This window comes from Heteronotia binoei, chromosome 5 (genome assembly GCF_032191835.1).
Source record: "Heteronotia binoei isolate CCM8104 ecotype False Entrance Well chromosome 5, APGP_CSIRO_Hbin_v1, whole genome shotgun sequence".
In the NCBI taxonomy this organism is placed as follows: domain Eukaryota; kingdom Metazoa; phylum Chordata; class Lepidosauria; order Squamata; family Gekkonidae; genus Heteronotia; species Heteronotia binoei.
Window position 1 is genome coordinate 4,714,152 of NC_083227.1, and position 27,082 is coordinate 4,741,233.

Sequence of the window (27,082 nt, forward strand, 5' to 3'; positions counted from 1 at the left end):
TTGCACGTGGAAGGTTAAGCTCAGAATAAAACTTTGTTGGTCCTCAAGCTGAAACTGGACACAACCCTAAAAGAAGAAAAAGAATGCAGATTTATACCCTACCCAAGCGCTTTTAACGTTTCTTTCTGATTAGAATAAGGTTTCTTTTGTGGATTTCAACCTTTTACAGCAATTGGCATCTTTTCAATACTTTTTGTGGTCTGTGGTTGTCATTTAGATATGAAGTAGGAGGAAAGGTCTTCTACAGGCTAAGAGGTTGAATAGATTCCCCTTGTGTGGGTTCCTTGACAGGGCAGAAGAGAACTTCTTGGACTGAATCGCTTTCAAAGAAATTCAAAAGGTTTCTCCATTCTATGAGTTCATATATGCCTTTGAAAATTGTCACACTGACTGAATCTGCACACTCAAAAGTTTCCTCCCCCATGTGTGGGTTCTTCGATGCAGCTGAAGAGTGCTGCTTTAACTGAATCTTCTCTCAAACTCTAAGCACTGAAATGTTTCTCCTGTTTGTATTCTCTGATGCATTACTCTGTTCTCCCATCCCCTGCTCCCCTTAGCCTCATTGGAACCTACAGGATGAGAGTTGCCATTGCAGTAACGGAGGGTGACGGACAAACGGCTTATCAGCACGTTCAAAGGGTGGGGGGGGGGAAGTGCTCCCATTGGGATAGAGATTGAGAATTCTAAAGATTCTCCCCTCTGGGATAGAGATTGAGAATTCTAAAGATTCTCCCCCCTGTGTGTTCTCTGATGCTGCTGAAGATTCCTCCTCTCACTGTATCTCTTTCCACACTCTGAGCATTCAAAAGGTTTCTCCCCTGTGTGGGTTCTCTGATGACGTTGAAGATTGCCACTCTGACTGAATCTCTTTCCACACTCTGAGCATTCAAAAGGTTTCTCCCCTGTGTGGGTTCTCTGATGATGTCGAAGACTGCTACTGTCACTGAATCTCTTTCCACACTCTGAGCATTCAAAAGGTTTCTCCCCTGTGTGGGTTCTCTGATGATGTCGAAGACTGCTACTGTCACTGAATCTCTTTCCACACTCTGAGCATTCAAAAGGTTTCTCCCCTGTGTGGGTTCTCTGATGACACTGAAGAGTGCCAATCTCACTGAATTTCTTTCCACACTCTGAGCATTCAAAAGGTTTCTCCCCTGTGTGGGTTCTCTGATGAAGTTGAAGACTGCCACTCTGACTGAATCTCTTTCCACACTCTGAGCATTCAAAAGGTTTCTCCCCTGTGTGGGTTCTCTGATGACGCTGAAGAGTGCCACTCTGACTGAATCTCTTTCCACACTCTGAGCATTCAAAAGGTTTCTCCCCTGTGTGGGTTCTCTGATGACACTGAAGAGTGCCACTGTCACTGAATCTCTTTCCACACTCTGAGCATGCAAAAGGTTTCTCCCCTGTGTGGGTTCTCTGATGACGTTGAAGATGGCCACTCTTACTGAATCTCTTTCCACACTCTGAGCATTCAAAAGGTTTCTCCCCTGTGTGGGTTCTCTGATGACGTTGAAGATCGCCACTCTCACTGAATTTCTTTCCACACTCTGAGCATTCAAAAGGTTTCTCCCCTGTGTGGGTTCTCTGATGAAGTTGAAGACTGCCACTCCGACTGAATCTCTTTCCACACTCTGAGCATTCAAAAGGTTTCTCCCCTGTGTGGGTTCTCTGATGACGTTGAAGATCGCCACTCTCACTGAATCTCTTTCCACACTCTGAGCACTCAAAAGGTTTCTCCCCTGTGTGGGTTCTCTGATGAAGCTGAAGATTCCTCCTCTCACTGTATCTCTTTCCACACTCTGAGCATTCAAAAGGTTTCTCCCCTGTGTGGGTTCTCTGATGAAGTTGAAGATTGCCACTCCGACTGAATCTCTTTCCACACTCTGAGCATTCAAAAGGTTTCTCCCCTGTGTGGGTTCTCTGATGATGTCGAAGACTGCTACTGTCACTGAATCTCTTTCCACACTCTGAGCATTCAAAAGGTTTCTCCCCTGTGTGGGTTCTCTGATGACGCTGAAGAGTGCCACTCTGACTGAATCTCTTTCCACACTCTGAGCATTCAAAAGGTTTCTCCCCTGTGTGGGTTCTCTGATGACACTGAAGAGTGCCAATCTCACTGAATTTCTTTCCACACTCTGAGCATTCAAAAGGTTTCTCCCCTGTGTGGGTTCTCTGATGATGTTGAAGAGTGCCACTCTGACTGAATCTCTTTCCACACTCTGAGCATTCAAAAGGTTTCTCCCCTGTGTGGGTTCTCTGATGATGTTGAAGAATGCCACTCTCACTGAATCTCTTTCCACACTCTGAGCATTCAAAAGGTTTCTCCCCTGTGTGGGTTCTCTGATGACGCTGAAGAGTGCCACTCCGACTGAATCTCTTTCCACACTCTGAGCATTCAAAAGGTTTCTCCCCTGTGTGGGTTCTCTGATGACACTGAAGAGTGCCAATCTCACTGAATTTCTTTCCACACTCTGAGCATTCAAAAGGTTTCTCCCCTGTGTGGGTTCTCTGATGAAGTTGAAGACTGCCACTCCGACTGAATCTCTTTCCACACTCTGAGCATTCAAAAGGTTTCTCCCCTGTGTGGGTTCTCTGATGACGCTGAAGAGTGCCAATCTCACTGAATTTCTTTCCACACTCTGAGCATTCAAAAGGTTTCTCCCCTGTGTGGGTTCTCTGATGAAGTTGAAGACTGCCACTCCAACTGAATCTCTTTCCACACTCTGAGCATTCAAAAGGTTTCTCCCCTGTGTGGGTTCTCTGATGACGTTGAAGATCGCCACTCCCACTGAATCTCTTTCCACACTCTGAGCATTCAAAAGGTTTCTCCCCTGTGTGGGTTCTCTGATGACGTTGAAGATGGCCACTCTGACTGAATCTCTTTCCACACTCTGAGCATTCAAAAGGTTTCTCCCCTATGTGAGTTCTCTGATGATGTCGAAGACTGCCACTGTCACTGAATCTCTTTCCACACTCTGAGCATTCAAAAGGTTTCTCCCCTGTGTGGGTTCTCTGATGATGTTGAAGAGTGCCACTCTGACTGAATCTCTTTCCACACTCTGAGCATTCAAAAGGTTTCTCCCCTGTGTGGGTTCTCTGATGATGTTGAAGAATGCCACTCTCACTGAATCTCTTTCCACACTCTGAGCATTCAAAAGGTTTCTCCCCTGTGTGGGTTCTCTGATGATGTTGAAGAGTGCCGCTCTGACTGAATCTCTTTCCACACTCTGAGCATTCAAAAGGTTTCTCCTCTGTGTGGGTTCTCTGATGACGTTGAAGATGGCCACTCTCACTGAATCTCTTTCCACACTCTGAGCATTCAAAAGGTTTCTCCCCTGTGTGGATTCTCTGATGATGTTGAAGAGTGCCACTCTCACTGAATTTCTTTCCACACTCTGAGCATTCAAAAGGTTTCTCCTCTGTGTGGGTTCTCTGATGACGTTGAAGACTGACACTCTGACTGAATCTCTTTCCACACGAGCATTCAAAAGGTTTCTCCCCTGTGTGGGTTCTCTGATGACGTTGAAGAGTGCCACTCTTAATTAATCTCTTTCCACTCTCTGGGCATGTAAAAGTTCTCTCTCCTCTGTGGGTTTTTTGGTGCAGCTGAAAGATTCTACTCTGACTGAATTTATTACTCATTTCTGAGAATTCAGAAGGTTTCTCCTCTCTCTGTATTGTTTGGTGTACAAGGAGCTGTGATGTATTTCTGAAATACTTTCCACACTGAATGGATTTCCTTGCCTTCATTATCCTGTGCTTTGGAAAATGTACATTCTGCTTTTTTCCATAATGCTTCTCAACCATACCACCATCTTTCTTTATCTTAGGTTTGTCTTGATTCCTGACAATTTTGTTCAAGTTTTCATTTTTAACTCTATGTGGCATTTTCTGATAAAGTTCCTCACCCTCCACATTCCTCTGCTCATCTTCTGCTGGGATAGAGAGAAAGAAACTGTTAGCACTTGGAAAGGGAGTAAGATCTAGCAGCATCTATATGACTATAGGAGGAAAGTTTGGCTGATCTGAACCACACATCCACCTTACCCCGAGAATAATTAATATTTAAAAATACGTCCCCCTCCCATCTGTCTGCCCAGGCATCTCTTTTATAAGAGGCTGAATTAATCTAACTCGAACCTCATGATACCACTAAGCATCAGACGCTCAATATTTTCTGTCTCCCCAGACTCACATTCACAAAGTCTCTCTTCAGAATTTGGATCTCTTCTGAATCTGCCCTCAAGCACCACAGAGGGGAGAGCCTCACATCTAGCCACTGTGAAGGCTTTTCTGGTTTTTCTTTACATCAAGGTGTGTTCGAGGGAGGGAGGAAGGATGGGATGAAGGGAGGGTGGAATGAAGGAAGGAAAGGAGGGAGGGTGGAAGGAAGGGAGGGATGGTGGAAGGGAGGGAAGAAGGGTGGAGGGAAGGAAGGGAGGGAGTAAAGGAGAGAGGGTGGAAGAGGGAGAGGGTGGAAGGAAGGAAGGAAGGAAGGAAGGAAGGAAGGAAGGAAGGAAGGAAGGAAGGAAGGAAGGAAGATCGGGGAGGGAAGAGGAAGGGAGGGAGGGAGGAAGGGAAGGAAGAAAGGAAGGGAGGGAGGGAAGGAAGCTGCCCTGAGCCTGCTTCGGCAGGGAGGGCGGGATATAAATTTGAGAAATAAAGAAATAAATAAGGAATGGAGGGAGGGAGAAAGGTGGAAGGAAGGAAAGAAGGGGGGAGGGATGGTGGAAGGGAGGGAGGGAGGAAGGAAGGGAGGGAGGAAGTGTGGCAGGAAGGGAGGGAGGAAGGGTGGAAGGAAGGGAGGGAGGAAAATAGATGGGGAGGGAGGAGGGAGAGAGAGGTGAAAAGAAATCAACTTTTACTGCATTCTCCAAGCTCCCAGCTGGCTTTGCTTGGAAAAGTGATTTAAAGAGAACTGCCTCCTCCAAGCTGGTCGACAGGGCAGAGGGAGCTTTGAGAGCCACACGATCTGTGTGAAAGAGCCACGGTTTGGCCACCCCGGACTAGTCCCTCAGGTTGAAAGTTCCATTCCAACCAGTGATCGAGTGAAGCCATTTTGTCTTCCATTTTCAAAGTGCCAGTTTCTAGTCATGTCAGTACATTCGGGACACATCTGGGGACCTGCAGCTTCGCTCTAAGGAATTTGGTCTGAACCCTCTGAAGAGCAGCAGAGCTGGAAGAGGAACGGCCGATCAGAGCGCCACAGAGCCTTTCTGCAACTGCCTTCACTTGAAATACTTTTGGGGTGGCTGGAACATCAAGAGCCCCTTTTGCATGATATGCTGCCGGTTGAACTGGAGATCTTTTCATTCCACATAGATCCTCTGCCAGGGAGCCACAGCCCCTCCCCTAGTGGTAGGACATGCCTCAAAATGATGCAGTGCTATTCAGTATTTGGATTCATTCCACATCGCAACGGAACGGCACCCATGAAAGATCCTTACCCAGAGAGGCCACATTCTCATAGTTCTCCAGCATGACTTCCCTGTACAGAGCTCTTTGTCTTGGATCCAGCAGGGCCCACTCTGCCTCCGTGAAAGAGACGGACACCTCCTCAAAGGAAAAGGGACCCTGGAAGAAAAAGCAGATTCCCTCCTCTTCAGAGATCACACCAGGCAGAGGTTGCACACTGGAAGGGAGTTGTCTGGGAAGATATGGAAAGGAAGGCTTGGGAGGGTAAATGGAACAGTATTCAAGGGATCTCTCACACAGACTCCTTGTAGAAACAGAAGGAGCAAAAACTCCACTGAGAAAATAGGACGGACTCTGGCTGTCCAACCACACCCCCTCATCTCTCCTACCTGGATTGCAGGTGCAGCAGCCGTTTCCACCCCTCTGAAAAGATGAAGGCTCAAGAGCATCTGTTCACTGCCTGTTCCTGAGACAAGGGAGGAAGGAAGGGTGTTTGTTTATTTGTTCCCTGCTTCACACACCTCCTTTCTGGGGTTGTGAAACCTTACCCTATATATGTTCAACAGATTTTTAAAATACTTTTTATTACATTCTGGGAGAGGCAGAAGAGAAGCAGCAGAGACCTATGAGCCTCAGGGGTTATAAATGCTGCCAGAATATTTCAGACTTCTGTGAGACTTGGGTTTCCTCTATGGCAGGGGTGGCCAACGGTAGCTCTCCAGATATTTTTTCCTACAACTCCCATCAGCCCTAGCTATTGGCCATGCTGCCTGGGGCTGATGGGAGTTGTAGGCAAAAAACATCTGGAGAGCTACCGTTGGCCACCCCTGCTCTATGGAGAGGGAAAGGGGTTGGTGGAAAGGCCATGTCTGTGAGGCAGAATTTCCCATTTTAGTCTCTACTGTTACGTTGTAATTTTAGATTTTATATATTTTAAATGCTTTTTTTTCATTGTTGATTTTTTTTATGATGTAACCCACCCTGAGCCTGTTCTACGGGAAGTGCGAGCTAAAACTCAAACAAACAAAGAAATAAATATAACCCCCCCCCCATAGATGCATTTGCGGGGGGGGGGGGGAATATGTATGGAAGAGCAATGCAATTGGCTGCACTCTCTGACATGGGATTGCTGGTGGGGGAGACCTTCTGTAGAAAGAGGAGGGGGTTTGTCCCTTGGGAGGAGGAGACCATAGAAGCCTGGAGCATCCTGGAGGGAAAATGGGGGGTCTTGTGGGGAGGATATTGTGGCTTTGGCCTAAGGACAGGCTTATTCAACCCCCCCCCCACCCCTTTTTTAATTTTTACATTCTTATGTGCCTGCCTGAGTGTTTGTGTCCTTTGCAAGAATTGTGCATTTCAGTTTCACAGATGGAAAAATAATGTCTGTTCCGTTGTTTCATAGGCACAACTCAAGAGTCTTTTTCCTATTCAGTTGTTGTTTGGAATTGCCACTTTAACTGCTTAGGTCAAAGGTGGCCAAACTTGCTAAAGATAAGAGCCAAATAAGTTATATGTCAGAAGTTTGAGAGGCGCAAGACATGAACAAACATTATAAACATGTCTTAAAAAAACAAAACCTGGGGAACCTTTTTTCTGCCAAGGGCCATATGGATATTTATAACATCCTTCGTGGGCCATAAAAAAATATCAACTTAAAAAACAGTGCTCCACCGAGGGAGAATGATTCAGGCCAGCAAAATTAATGCAAATAATTGTTTTTCTATTTGAAGTCATGTGGGGAGTGCCTAATCTGGCACTCACACACACACACACACCTGGCCTGCCGCCCTAGGCAAATCCATAGGTACAGGGCTTTTTTTGTAGAAAAAAGCCCAGCAGGAACTCGGTAGCATATTAGACCACATTCCCTAATACTAGCATATTAGGTCACACACTCATTAGCATATTAGGCCACACCCTCTGGAATAATCAAGTGCAAACTGAACTGTGACAATAACTTTTCCAGGCCCTGCAGCAATTCTGGCCGGCAAGCCAGGCCCGAGAGAGGCTGCCACATGGCTCGGTTTGGCCCAGCAATCCCTGAGGGCCACACCAAGTGACCTTAAGGGCCATATACGGCCCTTGGGACGGAGGTTCCCCACCCCTGGCGTAGAGGATGTGCTTAGAAGAATGTTTACTTTTGCCGGTATAGAGAGTAATAAAACAATTTATGCTGGCCACCATTTGTTTGCTTACTCTTCCAGCTTGCTTGGCTCTGAGAACCTGTCCTTCCTGTAATCTGTTCAGACACTCAAGAGAAGGATGCTCTCTTCCTTTCTCTATTAGGCACTTTGGAGCAGTGAGGTGGATGATATGCTGGACCATATGCTGAACATGAGTCAACAGTGTGATGCGGTGGCTAAAAAGGCAAATGCAATTTTGGGCTGTATCAGCAGAAGTATCGTGTCCAGATCACGTGAAGTGATGGTATCACTTTACTCTACTCTGGTAAGACCTCACCTGGAGTATTGTGTTCAGTTTTGGGCAGCACATTTTTCAGATTTCTGTAAGACTTCGGTTTCCTCTGTGGCAGGGATGGCCAATGGTAGCTCTCCAGATGTTTTTTCCTACAATTCCCATCAGCCCCAGCTACTGGCCATGCTGGCTAGGGCTGATGGGAGTTGTAGGCAAAAAGCATCTGGAGAGCTACCGTTGGCCACCCCTGCCCTATGGAGAGGGAAAGGGGTTGGTGGAAAAGCCATAGCATGAAACTTCACTGTCACAATGTACCAGATGCGAATCAAGAAGTTCTGGAGAGTTGAAGGAAATAAGAATGAGTTTTCAGAGTGTCTCTGGGCATGCTAAGTTCACAACCAGATTTTCAGCCAGATGCAACTTCAACAAGATATCACATCTGTCCCAAGTCCCACCCCAAGACCCTCCCCAAAGTTCCTGGCAGTGCTGGGCCATCGCCTGCCATCCCTCCTCCACCACCTGCTGCCCACAGCAGCCCCCAGGTGACGCTTCAAGCACAAGCACAGAAGCCACAGTTCCCCATTGGTATTTGCCCCCAGGGACAATTTCGGCTGCCCTAGAAGGTGGAGGTTCCCTTTATTCACCAGGCTGAAGAGCTCTGCTGAGGCTGATCTACCTTCCCCCCCACCTTGGCAAGTTGAGACTCTGATGGAAGGAAGGTGAGATGTGATTTTTTTTAATATAATGAGAAACACTGACCTTCAGGAATTATTCTATTCTCCTTTTAGAGGCATCACAGTTTGTGGACACTGAGTGCCACCAATTAACTCTGTGTTGTCTGTAGAAATAAGTATCCCCCCCAACCTGAACTCTCTACACACCACATTCACGGGTTGCCCCAATCACACCCAGGCACAAGGAGTCCTTACCACAGGAGAGGGCATCTTGGGCACGCTCCACAGCCTGCACCCTCTGCCCCTGCTCCAAGGAAGCTCCTTCTTCCTCAGGGATTGCAGCTTCCATCTCCAAAGGTGATCCCCGTAACTGAAACAGCAGCCAGGGAAACAGGTAAGAACATAAGAACATAAGAGAAGCCCTGTTGGATCAGGCCAATGGCCCATCCAGTCCAACATTCTGTGTCACACAGCGGCCAAATATATATATATATATATATATATATACACACACACACACTGTGGCTAATAGCCACTGATGGACCTCTGCTCCATATTTTTATCTAACCCCCTCTTGAAGGTGGCCATGCTTGTGGCCGCCACCACCTCCTGTGGCAGTGAATTCCACATGTTAATCACCCTTTGGGTGAAGAAGTACTTCCTTTTATCCGTTTTAACCTGTCTGCTCAGCAATTTCATCGAATGCCCACGAGTTCTCGTATTGTGAGAAAGGGAGAAAAGTACTTCTTTCTCTACTTTCTCCATCCCATGCATTATCTTGTAAACCTCTATCATGTCACCCCTCAGTCGACGTTTCTCCAAGCTAAAGAGCCCTAAGCGTTTCAACCTTTCTTCATAGGGAAGGTGTTCCAGCCCTTTAATCATTCTAGTTGCCCTTTCCTGAACTTTCTCCAATGCTATAATATCCTTTTTGAGGTGCGGCGACCAGAACTGCACACAGTACTCCAAATGAGACCGCACCATCGATTTATACAGGGGCATTATGATACTGGCTGATTTGTTTTCAATTCCCTTCCTAATAATTCCCAGCATGGCGTTGGCCTTTTTTATTGCAAACGCACACTGCCTTGACATTTTCAGTGAATTATCTACCACGACCCCAAGATCTCTCTCTTGGTCAGTCTCTGCCAGTTCACACCCCATCAACTTGTATTTGTAGCTGGGATTCTTGGCCCCAATGTGCATTACTTTGCACTTGGCCACATTGAACCTCATCTGCCACATTGACGCCCACTCACCCAGCCTCAGCAGATCCCTTTGGAGTTCCTCACAATCCTCTCTGGTTCTCACCACCCTGAACAATTTAGTGTCATCCGCACATTTGGCCACTTCACTGCTCACTCCCAACTCTAAATCATTTATGAACAAGTTAAAGAGCATGGGACCCAGTACCGAGCCCTGCGGCACCCCACTGCTTACCGTCCTCCACTGCGAAGACTGCCCATTTATACTCACTCTCTGCTTCCTATTAATTAGCCAGTTTTTGATCCACAAGAGGACCTGTCCTTTTACTCCATGACTCTCAAGCTTTCTAAGGAGCCTTTGATGAGGAACTTTATCAAAAGCTTTCTGGAAGTCAAGGTAAACAACATCTATCGGGTCTCCTTTGTCCACAAGTTTGTTTACCCCCTCAAAGAAATGTAACAGGTTAGTGAGGCAAGATCTTCCCTTACAGAACCCATGCTGAGTCTTCCTCAATAAGAGATGGAATGGAAAAGAGACCAAGTAAGGGATCCTGCCCCACTCCCAGATTCTGCACCCTTCTCTCAGCAGAGCTGGTGATGTACCTGCAAGGATCAGAAATCTTCTAGCAGAAGAAGCTCTGGGCAATTATCTGGCAAGGAAACTTTAAGATAAGGACAGATTTAGTTGCTTGAATTAGACATGCAGGAGAGAATCCCTCTCACCTGTTCTGCCTGCCTCTTCTCCTCTGCCTGACTCAGAAGGAAACCTTCGGCCAGGGCCACTGCCTGGGAACTGGTCTCCGGCCCACATCCTCTGACCCAGCCCTGCATTTCCTGGGGCAGGAGAGCCAGGAACTGCTCCAGGATCACCAGGTCCACGATCTGCTTCTTGGTGTGCCTCTCCGGCTCCAGCCACCGGTTGCAAAGTCCATGGAGCTGGCTGCAAACCTCTCGGGGCCCATCGGCCTCATGGTAGCAGAACTGCCGGAAGGGTTGGCAGTGTACATCTGAGATCGTGGTGTCTTTAGACAGGACCTCTGGCACAGCTGTTTTCCAGAATTCAGCACCACTTCCAGGTGGGATGGGATGGGGACTCTTCCTTGCTCTCTTGCCAGCTTGAGGTCCTTCTGGGTCCTGCTCTTCCATCTCCTTCCCCTTCTCTTGAGTCACCTCGGTCTCTGAAAAGCTGCCTTTATTAAATTGGCTCTGAAGGGAGGCTTCTCCCTGAGGGGATGGAGAGAGACAGACAGGAGTGTGTCAAAAGGAAGGTACACACACACAATCCTGCAGACACATAGATGCACATATAAGTACAACCTCCATTCCCCAAGAGAAGCAGGAAATAAAACACAAGTCCTTCATCCAGAGAATTATCACAGTTCTCTCCCGGCCCCGTATTCCCGCTCACCCTGAAAGAAGGGCCATTTTCCAGAGTCCAGACTATTTGGAATAAAGCCAAGACTCTGAAGACCTTTGCATGGCTACTAATTATCTCAGTGGTGGAGATGGTAGTTGGGGGGAGGGTCAGCCGAAATACCTGCCATTGCGAGAAGCCAATCAGCATGAATGATTCATACATGTGATCCCATCTGGGATTCCTTACTGGGCCCCCCAAAGGCAGGCTTCATAGTCTTGTTGGCATCTCCCTTAACGAGATCTGAACCCTCCCCTCCTGGGACTGTGCTCTGGTGTTCCTCCCTGTTGTGCTGCCTGGGGGTCTGTGCCTCTCTCGCCTGGCAAAAGGATGCCCATCCTTGCACCCTAACCCCAGCACAGGAGGGAGAATCTGGCATCGTGTCATGTCTGCCTCTGCCAAGTGAGCTGTGGAGGGATGGGGCAGGGGTGATGCGTTTGGAGCAGGAGCGATGTTTCCCGTGTGTTTACATGCCATGTTCCTCACAGTGGTGGATTCTTGTGTGGAAAAATAATCTCTGCTCTTTTGTTTCATAGGCACAACTCAAGAGTCTTTTGACTATTCGGTTGTTGTTTTTAACTGCCACTTTAACTGCTTAGGTCAAAGGTGGCCAAACTTGCTAAAGATAAGAGCCAAATAGATTATATGTCAGAAGTCTGAGAGGCGCAAGATGTGACCAAACATAATGCACATGTCTTATAAAAACAAAACCTGGGAATAACAGTCCTCATAAGAACATCATAGGGAAAGGTTAGGGAATTATTTTTTGGCACTAGTGGGAGAAGGAAACACACAGATGTTGGTGGAATTCCTTGTGGGGGGGAGCCAACATGGGGGCCCCTCGCACTCACAGAGGGCTTGGTTCTTTTCCTCCTTCTAGGTCTTTGCCAAGGGTCTGCGCTGGAATCCTTGAAATACAAACTTATCTAACAGTATGAAATTAACTACCCAAGTACACTCTAAGCGTGAAAACCAAAAACTTCCCTTATTTAACAATAATGATAACAAATAACCTTCTAAGCTCTGGGATGGCAGCAAACGGGGTGAGAGAAAGGCTTCCAGGATGGGGCTATGCTCTTTATTAGGGTCCCCTTCTCTCCACCACCCATCCCCCCTGCAAGGTAGACCAGTCCCAGAGGGAAGGTTGGGCCTTAGGAGAGTCAAGTTCGAACTCAGACCTTCCTCCAGGGAGTTCACAAACCTGAACTGTTCACCTGCACCTGTTCTCAGGTGTCTCTAGGGCATTATATTTCCTGCAGGATCCTGTCCCCCTCAGAAATTCCCCAGCTCAGAGTCAGCCCTTTCCACTCCCCCCATCCTCCAGGAGCTCCACTGTGCCCTTCCCCCTTCTCTCCACCACCCACCCACCCTGCAAGGTAGACCAGTCCCAGAGGGAAGGCTGGGCCGAAGGAGAACTCAGACCTTCCTCCAGGGTGTTCACAAACTTGGACTGTTCACCTCCACCTGTTCTCAGGGCCCTTCTGAAGACCTCCTCCCTCTGCAAGGGTTGCCAACTTCAGGTTTGGAATGTTTGGAGACGGCGGGGGGGGGCTTTGGCTTTGATTCCACGGAGCCCCCCCCCCCTTCCCCGCTGCCCTCTGCATTCACCCTTTCCTACAGGGGAGCTGATCTCTGTGGCCTCTGGAAATAAGCACTGTTATTTGGAGAAAATGGCTGCACCGGAGGGAGCTGGCTGACCAAGGACAGCCACGGTTTGGCCTCCCCCCCCCCCCCCCTGCAAAACCTAAAAGTTTATTCCCCCCCCCCCTTCTCCTCTTCTAAGACTTACTTGCAAGTAAACTTTCCCGGGATCCGGCTGCTGCAGGCCTTTTCCCTCCAGCTGCAGCTTCTCTGCAAGCCGCACCCAAGTTCTCCTTAGTTCTGCAAAAGCAAACCCCTCCCCAGGAAAAGCCCTTTTCCTCTCCTGCCCCCACCTCCTTGCTCGGCCTCTCTAGCAAGAAGCTCGGCGGTTTTAACCCTTTCCGTGCTGCAGAGGAAGGAGAAGTGTGTTCTGGAGGAACTTGTGATGAGCTGCTTGTGGTGCTCAATGGGGCTGCTCGGGAGTAATTCTGTGCGGCCCTTGGATGACCATGGGGTAAAAGGATTACTGAAGGAGGATGGGGAAATGGCTGAGAAGCTGAATGCATTTTTTGCCTCCGTCTTCACCGTGGACGATGAGAAGTGTTTGCCTGCCCCAGAACCACTAATATTGGAAGGGGTGTTAAAAGACCTGAGTCAGATTGAGGTGACAAAAGAGGAGGTCCTACAACTGATAGACAAATTAAAAACTAATAAGTCACCGGGTCCGGATGGCATACATCCGAGAGTTCTGAAAGAACTCAAAGTTGAACTTGTGGATCTTCTAACAAAAATCTGTAATCTTTCATTGAAATCTGCCTCCGTTCCTGAGGACTGGAAGGTAGCAAATGTCACCCCCATCTTTAAAAAGGATTCCAGAGGAGATCCAGGAAATTACAGGCCAGTCAGTCTGACTTCAATACCGGGAAAGTTGGTAGAAACCATTATCAAGGACAGAATGAGTAGGCACATTGATGAACACAGGTTATTGAGGAAGACTCAGCATGGGTTCTGTAAGGGAAGATCTTGCCTCACTAACCTGTTACATTTCTTTGAGGGGGTAAACAAACTTGTGGACAAAGGAGACCCGATAGATGTTGTTTACCTTGACTTCCAGAAAGCTTTTGATAAAGTTCCTCATCAAAGGCTCCTTAGAAAGCTTGAGAGTCGTGGAGTAAAAGGACAGGTCCTCTTGTGGATCAAAAACTGGCTGAGTAATAGGAAGCAGAGAGTGAGTATAAATGGGCAGTCTTCGCAGTGGAGGACGGTAAGCAGTGGGGTGCCGCAGGGCTCGGTACTGGGTCCCATGCTCTTTAACTTGTTCATAAATGATTTAGAGTTGGGAGTGAGCAGTGAAGTGGCCAAATTTGCGGATGACACTAGATTGTTCAGGGTGGTGAGAACCAGAGAGGATTGTGAGGAACTCCAAAGGGATCTGTTGAGGCTGGGTGAGTGGGCGTCAACGTGGCAGATGCGGTTCAATGTGGCCAAGTGCAAAGTAATGCACATTGGGGCCAAGAATCCCAGCTAAAAATACAAGTTGATGGGGTGTGAACTGGCAGAGACTGACCAAGAGAGAGATCTTGGGGTCGTGGTAGATAATTCACTGAAAATGTCAAGGCAGTGTGCGTTTGCAATAAAAAAGGCCAACGCCATGCTGGGAATTATTAGGAAGGGAATTGAAAACAAATCAGCCAGTATCATAATGCCCCTGTATAAATCGATGGTGCGGTCTCATTTGGAGTACTGTGTGCAGTTCTGGTCGCCGCACCTCAAAAAGGATATTATAGCATTGGAGAAAGTTCAGAAAAGGGCAACTAGAATGATTAAAGGGCTGGAACACCTTCCCTATGAAGAAAGGTTGAAACGCTTAGGGCTCTTTAGCTTGGAGAAACGTCGACTGAGGGGTGACATGATAGAGGTTTACAAGATAATGCATGGGATGGAGAAAGTAGAGAAAGAAGTACTTTTCTCCCTTTCTCACAATACGAGAACTCGTGGGCATTCGATGAAATTGCTGAGCAGACAGGTTAAAACGGATAAAAGGAAGTACTTCTTCACCCAAAGGGTAATTAACATGTGGAATTCACTGCCACAGGAGGTGGTGGAGCATGGCCACCTTCAAGAGGGGGTTAGATAAAAATATGGAGCAGAGGTCCATCAGTGGCTATTAGCCACAGTGTGTGTGTGTGTATATATATATATATATATATATATATATATATATATATATATATATATATATATATATATATATATATATATATATATATATATATATTGGCCGCTGTGTGACACAGAATGTTGGACTGGATGGGCCATTGGCCTGATCTAACATGGCTTCTCTTATGTTCTTATGTTCTTATGCTTCAGGGGGCTGTGCTCCTCCCACGCTGTTCAGCCCCCCACAGTCTTCCCTCTCCTAGAATAAGGACCCTAAAACTCAAGGGGGGGCAGATCAGACTGTTCTTTAAACAGACCAGTGAGCGTTTCCGTTGCTTCCCTGGAGAGAAAACCTGGTGGGGCCTCCTGGCTCTTCTTTGCATGTCCAGGGAGATGCTGACGGCCACTTTGGGGTCAGGCAGGCCGTGGTGAAGAGTTGGTGGGAGGTGAAGGTTAACACCCCCCCCCCCAATTATCCCTGCCCAGGGACCCCAGGCTGGAGGAAGGGGGGTTCTCCTCCCGCAGGGTCTCTGCTAGCCTGGCCAACCTCCTGGCAGGGCCTGGAGATCACTCCAGATTGCAATTTATCCCCAGGCTACAGAGGTCAGTTCCCTTGCAGAAAATGGCTGTTTTAGAGTGGGGGAGGTGTCTCTAGGGCATTATATTTCCTGCAGGACCCTGCCCCCCTCAGAAATCCCCCAACTCAGAGTCAGCCCTTTCCACTCCCCTCCCCCATCTTCCAGGAGCTCCACTGTGCCCTTCCCCCTTCTCTCTACCACCCACCCACCCTGCAAGGTAGACCAGTCCCAGAGGGAAGGCTGGGCCTTAGGAGAGTCAAGTTCGAACTCAGACTTTCCTCCAGGGAGTTCACAAACCTGAACTGTTCACCTCCACCTGTTCTCAGGGCCCTTCTGAAGACCTCCTCCCTCTGCGGGGGTGCCAACTGCAGGTTTGGAATGTTTGGAGATGGCGGGGGGGGCCTTTGGCTTTGATTCCACAGAGCCGCCACCCCCTCCCTTGCTGCCCTCTGCATTTGCCCTTTCCTACAGGGGAGCTGATCTGTGTGGTCCCTGGAAATAAGCACTGTTATTCGAGAAGATCTCCAGCCCCTACCTGGAGACTGGCAATCCTGCCTCAAATACTGGTAGAAACCCCATGGCAGCTCCCCCAATCCTCCCCCCCACCCCCTGCCAACCACCCTCTGCCTTTCCCAGAGCCCCCGCCTTCGGGGAGGTACGGTGGCTCAGTGATAGAACATCTGCTTGGTAAACAGAAGGTCCCAGGTTCAATTCCTGGCATCTCCAACTGAAAAGGGTCCAGGCAAATAGGCGTGAAAAACCTCAGCTGGAGACCCTGGAGAGCCGCTGCCAGTCTGAGTAGACAAGACTGACTTGGGTGGACCGAGGGGGGGGGGGGGGTCTGATTCAGTAGAAGGCATCTCACAGTAGAAGTAGAAGGCATCTCACAGAGGTCTGAGAGGAGCAGAGCAGCTGATAGCTGAGACAGCTGGAGAAATTGCTGAGAATTTCTGAGTTTTGAAGGAGTCATTCTAAGGTTTGTGAGGCTGCCTAAAATTCTAAGGTGTGATAGCTGGGGAACTGCTCTTTGTTTGGTTGACTGCTCTTTGTTTGGTTGACTGGCCTAAGGGTGAAAGAGATTGAGAGTGATTGCTGCTGATTGCTGAGGAGTGCCTCTGCTCCACCCTCTTTGCATTTTAAGCTGCGCCTTCCCAAAGGCAAGGGCGAGAGCTAAAGGGCTCTTGGCCTGTGGCTCTTCGCCTAGGGGCTCTCTAAGGACCAGGAACCCAGATCCCTGATTTCCTTGTTCTCCAAATAAGGTAAGTTGAGGTAAGGTAAGTTGACCCTCCAGAAGGGGAGCCACTTAAACAAACAGCATTTAAAGAGGACTGTATATTTATATATATATATATATCATGACGATAGAATGCCAGGAGGGGGTTGGGGGCTTTCCAGTGTTTTGCACTGAGTGTCACATGTATGACTATCTGCCCAAAGGACAGAAGTCTTGGGTGTGTGCTCGATGCAAGGAGCTCCTGGTCCTCAGGGAACGAGTTCGTACCCTTGAGGCCGAGGTGACTGCCCTGGAGAAGCAGAGACGGTCAGTTAGGCACTTGGGGAAGACTCTCGGGGGCGTATTAGATGAGCCCCGCTCTGAACGTGGCAGCCCCGTTGCTGCCAGAGAGCGTGAGGGTTGAGAGGGAACAGGGCACCGTGCTGAGGACAAGGGGAATGCGCCCTCAGAAGGGACCTCTTCTTCGGTTGGTGAGCGAGAATCCTTTCGCGCCAAGGAACCATCCCTGCGCAGGGGGAGAGGGGGGGTTTTGGTAGTTGGTGATTCAATCCTTAGGCAAGTAGACAGCTGGGTGGCGAAACCGCGTACTGACCGTATGGTGACTTGCCTGCCTGGTGCGAAGGTAGCGGACATTACGCGTGTAGTAGATAGGCTGATAGACAGTGCTGGGGAGGAGCCTGTGGTCGTGGTGCATCTTGGCACCAACGATGTGGGGAAATGCAGTCGTGAGGTCCTGGAGGAAAAATTTAGGCTGCTAGGCGGGAGACTTAAGGCCAGGACCTCAAAGGTAGCCTTCTCAGAACTGCTACCTGTTCCACGTGCAGGGCAGGAGAGACAGGCACAAATTAGAAGTCTCAATGTGTGGATGAGACGATGGTGTAAGGAGGAAGGGTTTAAGTTTGTTAGGCACTGGGATGCTTTCTGGAACAAGCGGGAGCTGTACAAAAGAGACGGTCTCCACTTGTCCCCAGATGGAACCAGGCTGCTGGCGCTTAAAATCAAAAAGGTGGCAGAGCAGTTTTTAAACTAAATCTTGGGGGAAAGCCGACAGGAGATGAAATGTCTCTGGTTCAGGAGGACTCGTCTCAAAGAGATGAAGGGTTAGCTGCTATTTTTCTACCGGGTAACGGACCAGAGTTGTCCACTGTGAAGGTGACAAACAATATGGACTGTCTGCCAGTGTCTCGAGGCGGCAGGAGGAAGGTGGCGGGCCTAGCTCGCCTGGGAAATTATAGATGTTTGTATGCAAATGCTAGAAGTGTTCAAAGTAAAATTGGTGAATTGGAATGTTTAGTGTTGGGAGAAAACATAGACATTGTGGGAATTTCAGAAACTTGGTGGAATGAGGAGAATCAGTGGGACACGGTGATTCCTGGATATAAGTTATATCGGAAGGATAGGGAGGGAAGGGTTGGAGGTGGGGTGGCTCTGTATGTCAGAGAGGATATACGGTCCAGTAAGACTGAGGTCAGAGAATTAGATTCACTTTTAGAAATGCTTTGGGTTGAAATAGAGGGCCCAAAAGGAAATTTAACGATGGGAGTTTGTTATCGCCCACCAAATCAAAAGAGAGAGGACGATTATAATATGATGGAAGGCTTAAAGATAGCTAAACGTAAAAACTGTGTCATAATAGGTGATTTTAACTACCCGCAGATTGATTGGGTCAATATGTGTTCTGGTCGAGAGAAAGAGATTGAGTTTCTTGATGCTCTCAATGACTGTGCTATGGAGCAGATGGTCTCAGAGCCTACCAGGGGTGGGGCAATCCTGGATTTGGTCCTAAGTAATGCCCAAGACTTGGTGAGAGAGGTTAAAGTGATTGCGCCACTTGGGAGCAGTGACCATAATGTTTGTATAAATAGGGAGTTGTCCAAAAAGACTGCCACAACCACGTTTAACTTTAAAAGGGGTAAATACACTGAGATGAGGAGGCATGTGAGGAGGAAACTGAAAGGAAAGGTACATACGGTCAAAACCCTTGGGGAAGCTTGGACGCTATTTAAAACTATAATCCTAGAAGCTCAGATAAAATACATACCACAAGTTAGGAAAGGCACAAACAGGCATAAGAAAAGGCCTGCGTGGTTAACAAACAAAGTAATGGAAGCTGTAAAAGGTAAGGACTCCTTTAAGCGTTGGAAAACCAGTCCAAGTGAGATTAGTAAAAGGGAACACGGGCTGTGGCAAATCAAATGCAAGACTGTGATCAGGCAGGCAAAAAGGGACTATGAGGAGCATATTGCAAAAAACATAAAGACCAACAATAAAACTTTCTTCAAATATATTAGAAGTAGGAAACCAGCCAGGGAGGCAGTGGGGCCCTTGGATGACCATGGGGTAAAAGGATTACTGAAGGAGGATAGGGAAATGGCTGAGAAGCTAAATGAATTTTTTGCCTCCGTCTTCACTGTGGAAGACGAGAACTTTTTGCCCGCTCCAGAACCACTAATTTTGGAAGGGGTGTTGAAAGACCTGGGTCAGACTGAGGTGGCAAAAGAGGAGGTCCTACAACTGATAGACAAATTAAAAACTAATAAGTCACCAGGTCCAGATGGCATACATCCGAGAGTTCTGAAAGAACTCAAAGTTGAACTTGTGGATCTTCTAACAAAAATCTGTAATCTTTCATTGAAATCTGCCTCCGTTCCTGAGGACTGGAAGGTAGCAAATGTCACCCCCATCTTTAAAAAAGGTTCCAGAGGAGATCCGGGAAATTACAGGCCAGTCAGTCTGACTTCAATACCGGGAAAGTTGGTAGAAACCATTATCAAGGACAGAATGAGTAGACACATTGAAGAACACGGGTGATTGAGGAAGACTCAGCATGGGTTCTGCAAGGGAAGATCTTGCCTCACTAACCTGTTACATTTCTTTGAGGGGGTGAACAAACATGTGGACAAAGGAGACCCGATAGATGTTGTTTACCTTGACTTCCAGAAAGCTTTTGATAAAGTTCCTCATCAAAGGCTCCTTAGAAAGCTTGAGAGTCATGGAGTAAAAGGACAGGTCCTCTTGTGGATCAAAAACTGGCTGAGTAATAGGAAGCAGAGAGTGAGTATAAATGGGCAGTCTTCGCAGTGGAGGACGGTAAGCAGTGGGGTGCCGCAGGGCTCAGTACTGGGTCCCATGCTCTTTAACTTGTTCATAAATGATTTAGAGTTGGGAGTGAGCAGTGAAGTGGCCAAGTTTGCGGATGACACTAAATTGTTCAGGGTGGTGAGAACCAGAGAGGATTGTGAGGAACTCCAAAGGGATCTGTTGAGGCTGGGTGAGTGGGCATCAACGTGGCAGATGAGGTTCAATGTGGCCAAGTGCAAAGTAATGCACATTGGGGCCAAGAATCCCAGCTACAAATACAAGTTGATGGGGTGTGAACTGGCAGAGACTGACCAAGAGAGAGATCTTGGGGTCGTGGTAGATAACTCACTGAAAATGTCAAGACAGTGTGCGTTTGCAATAAAAAAGGCCAATGCCATGCTGGGAATTATTAGGAAGGGAATTGAAAACAAATCAGCCAGTATTATAATGCCCCTGTATAAATCGATGGTGCGGTCTCATTTGGAGTACTGTGTGCAGTTCTGGTTGCCGCACCTCAAAAAGGATATTATAGCATTGGAGAAAGTCCAGAGAAGGGCAACTAGAATGATTAAAGGGCTGGAGCACTTTCCCTATGAAGAAAGGTTGAAACGCTTGGGACTCTTTAGCTTGGAGAACCGTCGACTGAGGGGTGACATGATAGAGGTTTACAAGATAATGCATGGGATGGAGAAAGTAGAGAAAGAAGTACTTTTCTCCCTTTCTCACAATACAAGAACTCGTGGGCATTCGATGAAATTGCTGAGCAGACAGGTTAAAACGGATAAAAGGAAGTACTTCTTCACCCAAAGGGTGATTAACATGTGGAATTCACTGCCACAAGAGGTGGTGGCGGCCACAAGTATAGCCACCTTCAAGAGGGGTTTAGATAAAAATATGGAGCACAGGTCCATCAGTGGCTATTAGCCACAGCGTATGTGTGTATATAAATTTTTTTTGCCACTGTGTGACACAGAGTGTTGGACTTGATGGGCCGTTGGCCTGATCCAACATGGCTACTCTTATGTTCTTATGTTCTTAAGGCAGCTTCATAGGTTCATATATCTCCAAGGCACAACCCCAGCCCTGCCCAAATGCAGGGGAGCGCCAGCAAAAGGGGGGCAAACAGGACTCCCTCCCCCAAGCTAGGCTGAGCTTCCTTGCCCACCTCCCCCCCACACACACACACACAGCAAAGGAAGAGGAATTAAAACTCCCCCATCTTTCCCCAGGGACAGGCCCCCCCCTTTACTTGTGGGCAGGGGTCAGTGAACACAGTGGGGTTGTGGGGGGGCAGGCAATGATGTGGGCCAAGGAATGAAGCCCTGTGGTAGATCTGGCCGAGAGAGCAACGCCATTCGATGCACAGTTGGGCCGGAGCAGCAGCAGAACCAAAAATCCAGCGGCACCTTGAAGACCAGCCCAGTTTGATTCTGGGTACAGCTGTGGATGCAGGAAAGCTCCTGCCCAGAATGATACAAACCGGAATGGCTGATGGGGGGGGGTCTTTACCCAGGGCACTGGGCCTGGTCTGTCATGACATGTATGACCACCCCACACCACTCAAGGCGACTTATGGTGACCCCAGCCCCTCTTTCAGCCTTTGCTTCTTCCTTTTCAGTTTTACCTCACGACTACTGAGTAAAGGGGGTGGGTATAATAAGGATTTCTAGTCTCTTCGGTATTCTATTTTATTTTCAGATAGACGGATGACTATGTATGTAGGGGACCACTGCTGATTTGCTGCTGATTCCAAATACTCAGGCACCAGAGAACTTAACAGTTAACCACAGATTTTTATTTACACGCAGTCTTCAGCTGGGGGGATGAATAATAGTTGCTAAACAGTTCAGCTTTTACAATACAGAGTTTCATTGAGGAATCTCAGGGTCCACAGTTCTTAGATTCTTCACTAAGGTTGGCCTCTTGGGCTTTATGTGCCTGGTCTCTTGAGTTGACTGGTGTGTCTGCTCCCAGCCCTCCTGACTCCTTCAGACCCACATCTCTCCCTCAGCAATTTTGTTAGTTCTTAAGAGTAGTGTAAATATTTCTGTGACCACTCAGGTCTTTCACTGTGTCACTCGATTGTCACTCTCAGCCACCTGGCTGTCTCCACAGAGCTAACAGCAAGCTTCACTTCACCAGAAGTCTCTTCACAGCTCTCTGTATCCGCTCTCTCCTCAGCTCTCCTGCTGACAATATACTGCTCACTTCAACGGTCTTCCTCTGACAGTGGCTGACAGTTGACTCTCCAGCCGTTATCTGTCACTCACTCATCCTGAGAGTTCCCAGCACTACGGCCCCCACCCTCAGATCACGTGACTCAGACTCCCTGAGTCCTTAGCTTTTTTATTAACCCTTCCAATTCCGTCACAACATGGTTCCATAGGAGGCTTTGAGAAGGGGGCAGGGGATCAGCTTTCTGGTGGAAGCATCCTCTGTGAGGGATGCCAAAATCTTGGAACCGGAAGACCTCGTGTCCTTTGCAAGAGTTGTGCCTTTCAGTTTCTCAGGTGGAAAAATAATCTTCTGATCTTCTTCGTGGTCTCTGTGCAGTCCCACACATGGGTCTTGCCGCAGGCAACGGATCCATACCTCGGAGCTCCAATAGCTCGTATATAACGTCTTTTGGCGCGCTTTCCTCCCGCCCTGGGGAGCGGGCAGCGACCGCGCATGCCTGGAGCGGGGGGAGAGCGCCCATTCCACTCAGTTTCTTTCCTACCGCCGCCCGGACAACACCCTCCTCGCTGCGTTCCTCCTTAGCTCGTCCGTTACCTCATCTCTTATTCCTTCTTTCACTACTTAGTATTTTCCTCTTCTCGCTACCCTTTTCGTCCCAGAAAAACAAAAAAAAAAAAAAAAAACCGCTCCCTGCGCTATTCTCTCCTTTTTCCCTTCCCTCCCCTCCCTTGTCCGGGGCGCATGGAAGGGAAAGTTACCTTTAAAAAGTGCACGCGCTGTGGGACCAAAATCCCTTCGTCAGACGGCCACAGCCACTGCCTGTTTTGTTTGGGCGAAGCTCATCGAGTTGACTCCTGCCCTCACTGTGCGAACTTCGGCAAGCAAGCCCGGAAAAACCGTGCAGCCAGGCTCCGGAGTTTCCTTATTGAACTGTCCCTGAGGGCTATGCCCGCCTCGGACCCGCCGCCTCCCCAACAACAATCGGGAGCTTCGGCCTCTGCGGACGTGTCTCTTCCTAAGCAGAAGCACAAGTCCGTTAAAAAATCTTCGAAGCACGCCGATCCAGGCCATAAGGCTTCGAAAAAATCGCGCCATCTCGAATCTTCCGATTCGGCGCCCAAAAAGTCTCGCCTTTCCGAATCGGCTGATTCGGCGCCGAGGAAACTACACCACTCGCACTCGGCTCCTAAAGAGCCTCGGGCTCCAGTTTCGACGCCTATGGATACCACGGCCTCGACGCAGCCCGCACTTCCGCTTGAACTGTCGGCTCCTTCTGACGTCATCACCGACATGCCGCAACTGACTCCTCACTCATCTACAGCAGTAGAGGTCATACCGGTCCACTCTCGTTCGCCTTCAGTGCACAGCGTGGTCCCTGCCGACTTCATGCAACCCGACCTGACTACAGATTCGACTCAGGCCTATCTTAAGCCTCCGCTTCGGATCGGATCCTTCCGAGACATCGGGATTTCTCCCCTGTATAGGGATTCGGCCACTCAAGCTTCAAATGAAGGCCGCGCTCGCTCACCTCTTCATCGAGCCCTATCTCGGTCGCCGCCTCGTAGAGGCCGCTCCAGATCGCCACGCAGGCGCCGAGACTCCGACTCTTCGGGCCAGTATCGACAATACTACGCCCTTTCGAGGTACGACCGCCATTTCTCTCGGTCCCCTTCTCCTAAACGTCGGTTCCATCGCCATCCTTCTCGGTCCCCATCCGTGGAGGGTTCCGATTTCTCAACGTACTCTGCTATTCGATACGCGGATTCTCCTAGACCCCGTGATCGACCCCGTGATTCCCTACGACGACTCCGGGATTCCCCACGACACCGGGACTCCCCGCGCTTCCGCGATGTCGAGCGTTTTCCCGATTCGCCTAGGATCCGTGATCGCTACTATCCGCGACCCCGTCATCAAGATCGGGCCCGAGAACCTTATCCGATCCGAGAACCTGATTATTCTCGTTACTCCCCCCGACTCCGTGAGCGACTACGGGAATGTATACAGCAATCTCGGGACTCTTACCAGGCAGAAGGTGCTAGACCGCGCACTCCGTTAGCTTCTACCTCGACTGCTCCTCCGGTCCATACCCACACGGACCAACGCGACCAGGTGCTGAAGCCTCAGACCGCCCCTTCGGACCCGATTCCGCCACCGCCCCCTCCTTCCGGTGACGACTCCCGTTCCGACGCCGACTCCGTAGCTTCATCTGACTCCGAGGACCACCCAGACTCGGTAGTCTCGGATTCGGCACCACAGCCCCGACTCTCTCCATCTGATGCCTCCAAGGCCTACCTCCATCTGATTACTGCTATGGCCGAGGCTTTAAACATTACCCTTCCGTCGGACTCACCTAAGGTCTCTGATATCGTACACGACCTTGTACAAACGGACTTTCCACCTGGTTCACTACTCCCTATGCTACCGGTGCACCTCGAAGGCCTCCGTGAGACCTGGGAAAAACCAGCTTCCATTCCCCCTACTTCTAAACGCTTGGACTCGCTTTATAGGGTTCATGCTCCCGAGGCTAAATTTCTTGCTTCCCATCCAGCACCCAATTCCATTATCGTGCACTCAGCCACTAAGGCTAAGCCCTCCAGACATCCAACACCTCCAGACCGAGAGGGCAGGAAGCTGGACACCCTGGCCAGAAAAATGTTCAACCTTGCCTCAACAAATTCGAAACTGAACAATTATCTTGCCTACTTCTCGGCCTACATCTTCCATCTGGCCAACCAATTTACACCTCTCATCCCTTCCCTTCCGGAACCCTCTCAAAAGGTGGCCTCTGGGCTAGTATCAGAACTATCTAGGGTATCGAAGCAACAAATAAATTCCATTCGCCACGCTGTCTCCTGCTCTTCAAGGGTTTTTGCGTCATCTGTCGCCCTTCGCCGTCATGCCTGGCTAAGGTCCACCAACCTACAGCCGGACATTAAGCAAAAGATCGAAGACCTCCCCTTTGATGGCCTGGGTCTCTTCCATGCCTCTACTGATGAGGTTCTCACCTCAGTGGACGACGGGCGCAAGCGCGCAAAGCGTCTGGGAGTTTCTCAACCGTTCTCCCAGCAGCCTAACCGTACAAGATCCTGGAGACCATCATTCCAGAGGCGCCAACGATCTCCTAGGCGCAATGATTTCTGGAAACGGAAGAGTGGACAACAGAAACCTGCGTTTCAACAGAGGCCTCGCTCACAGCAGCCCAAAAAGTCCTCCCTTCCTTCAAAGCAGTCTCTTTGACTCTCCTCACACTCTGCCAACGCCCCGCACCCGTCTCTCACCCTTCCTCCGAACTTGGAATTCGATAACAACAGACTCCTGGGTGCTGACCATCGTGCGCCTAGGTTACGCAATCGAGTTCATTTCTCCACCTCATCACCATTCCTTCATCGCTACACCCCCGTCTTCTCCCCTGCATCAGGAGATTCTGGACTTACTGCACAAGAACGCCATAGAACCCGTCCCTCCTCTCCACCGAGGGACAGGCTTTTATTCAAAATACTTCCTAGTCCCCAAGAGGGATGGAGGCAGGCGCCCCATTCTGGATCTGAGGAGGCTCAACAAATACATCCAATACAGGAGGTTCAGAATGATCTCCCTGCAGTCCATCTTGCCCCTCATACCCAGGAATTCCTGGATGGCCTCTCTCGATCTTCAGGACGCCTACTTCCATGTGACCATCCGACCTCAACATCGGAAGTATCTGCGTTTTGCCATGGGCGAGGACCACTACCAATATGTTTCCCTACCATTCGGCCTTTCCACTGCGCCCCGCGTTTTTACAAAGTGCATGGCAGTGGTGGCGGCTGCGCTTCGCATCCGGAACATCCCAGTCTTCCCATATATAGACGACTGGCTTCTGGTGGCCCCAACTCAACAACAACTAGAGCACAACCTCGACACAGCTCTCACTCTCCTGACTTCCCTGGGCCTTCGTGTGAATGCCTCAAAATCACACCTCACACCTACCCAGGAGCTCAAATTTATAGGAGCTCTTCTCCACACCTCCCTACATCGAGTCTTTCTTCCCGAAGATCGGGCACAGACAATTATCACCCTAGCCAAGTCAGTACAACAACAACCCTGTCAGTCCGCGCTTACAATCCAACGCCTGCTGGGCCTCATGGCCGCCACTACGTCCGTCCTCCGCTTTGCCAGGTTAAGGATGCGACAACTGCAAATCTGGTTTGTAAGAGCTTACCACCCTCAGACACAATCTCAAAGTTCTTTGCTGACTGTTCCACACAAGGCGCTTCTCTCCCTCACGTGGTGGACTGTTCCCAACAATCTCCTCGAGGGCAGGCCGTTTCTGTCAACCTCTCCAACGGCCATAGTTACAACAGATGCCTCCTGGTGGGGTTGGGGAGCCCACCTAAAGGACAAGACTGTGAGAGGTCTCTGGACAACCTCCGAGAGAACCATGCATATAAATTGCTTGGAACTGATCGCGGTACACAGAGCTCTACAGTCCTTTCTTCCCCTGATAAGGGACCGGCACGTTCAGATCTCCACGGACAATATGGCAACAGTTTATTACATAAACAAACAAGGCGGCACCAGATCCCTCCGTCTCTGCCGTATAGCCGTACTGCTCTGGGAATGGTGTGTCAAGCACAACATCTACATGACTGCCATTCACCTCCCAGGTGTGGAGAATGCTCTGGCCGACTCCCTCAGCAGGTTTCGCATAGACGATCACGAATGGTCCATCAATCCAACCTACCTTCGACGCATCTTCCGATGCTTCGGAATACCCAAGGTGGACGTCTTTGCATCCCGGGACAATGCCAAATGCCCTCGGTTTTACTCCAGGAGGGGCAACGACGCCTTCCTACACAATTGGACGGGCCCCCTTCATTACTTCTTCCCACCAACTCCTCTTCTGACGCGGGTGTTGGTGAAGATAGCTCGGGATGGAACAGACTGCATCCTCATTGCGCCATGGTGGCCTCGACAACCGTGGTTCACGGGGCTTCTTCAACTCTCATGCCACACTTACCGCCGACTTCCTCCTGCGGGCGACCTTCTCTCCCAGGCCAACGGTCAGGTTCTGCATCACAACCCTCGAGTCCTGGCCCTGACAGCCTGGAGAATACACCCTCCTACCTCTCTGCAGAGGTAGCCAATGTCATCCTTAACGCAAGGAA

General features: G+C 49.3%; 1 protein-coding gene and 1 pseudogene across 1 annotated transcript in view; both read right to left on the bottom strand.

Annotated features, from left to right (window-relative positions):
* The window catches only part of LOC132571576 (zinc finger protein 420-like), an 895,908-nt gene that overhangs the window by 509,861 nt on the left and 358,965 nt on the right, over positions 1-27,082 (bottom strand). The gene's annotated exons all lie outside the window — the stretch shown is intronic.
* On the bottom strand, positions 460-5,568 carry LOC132570899 (zinc finger protein 709-like; annotated as a pseudogene).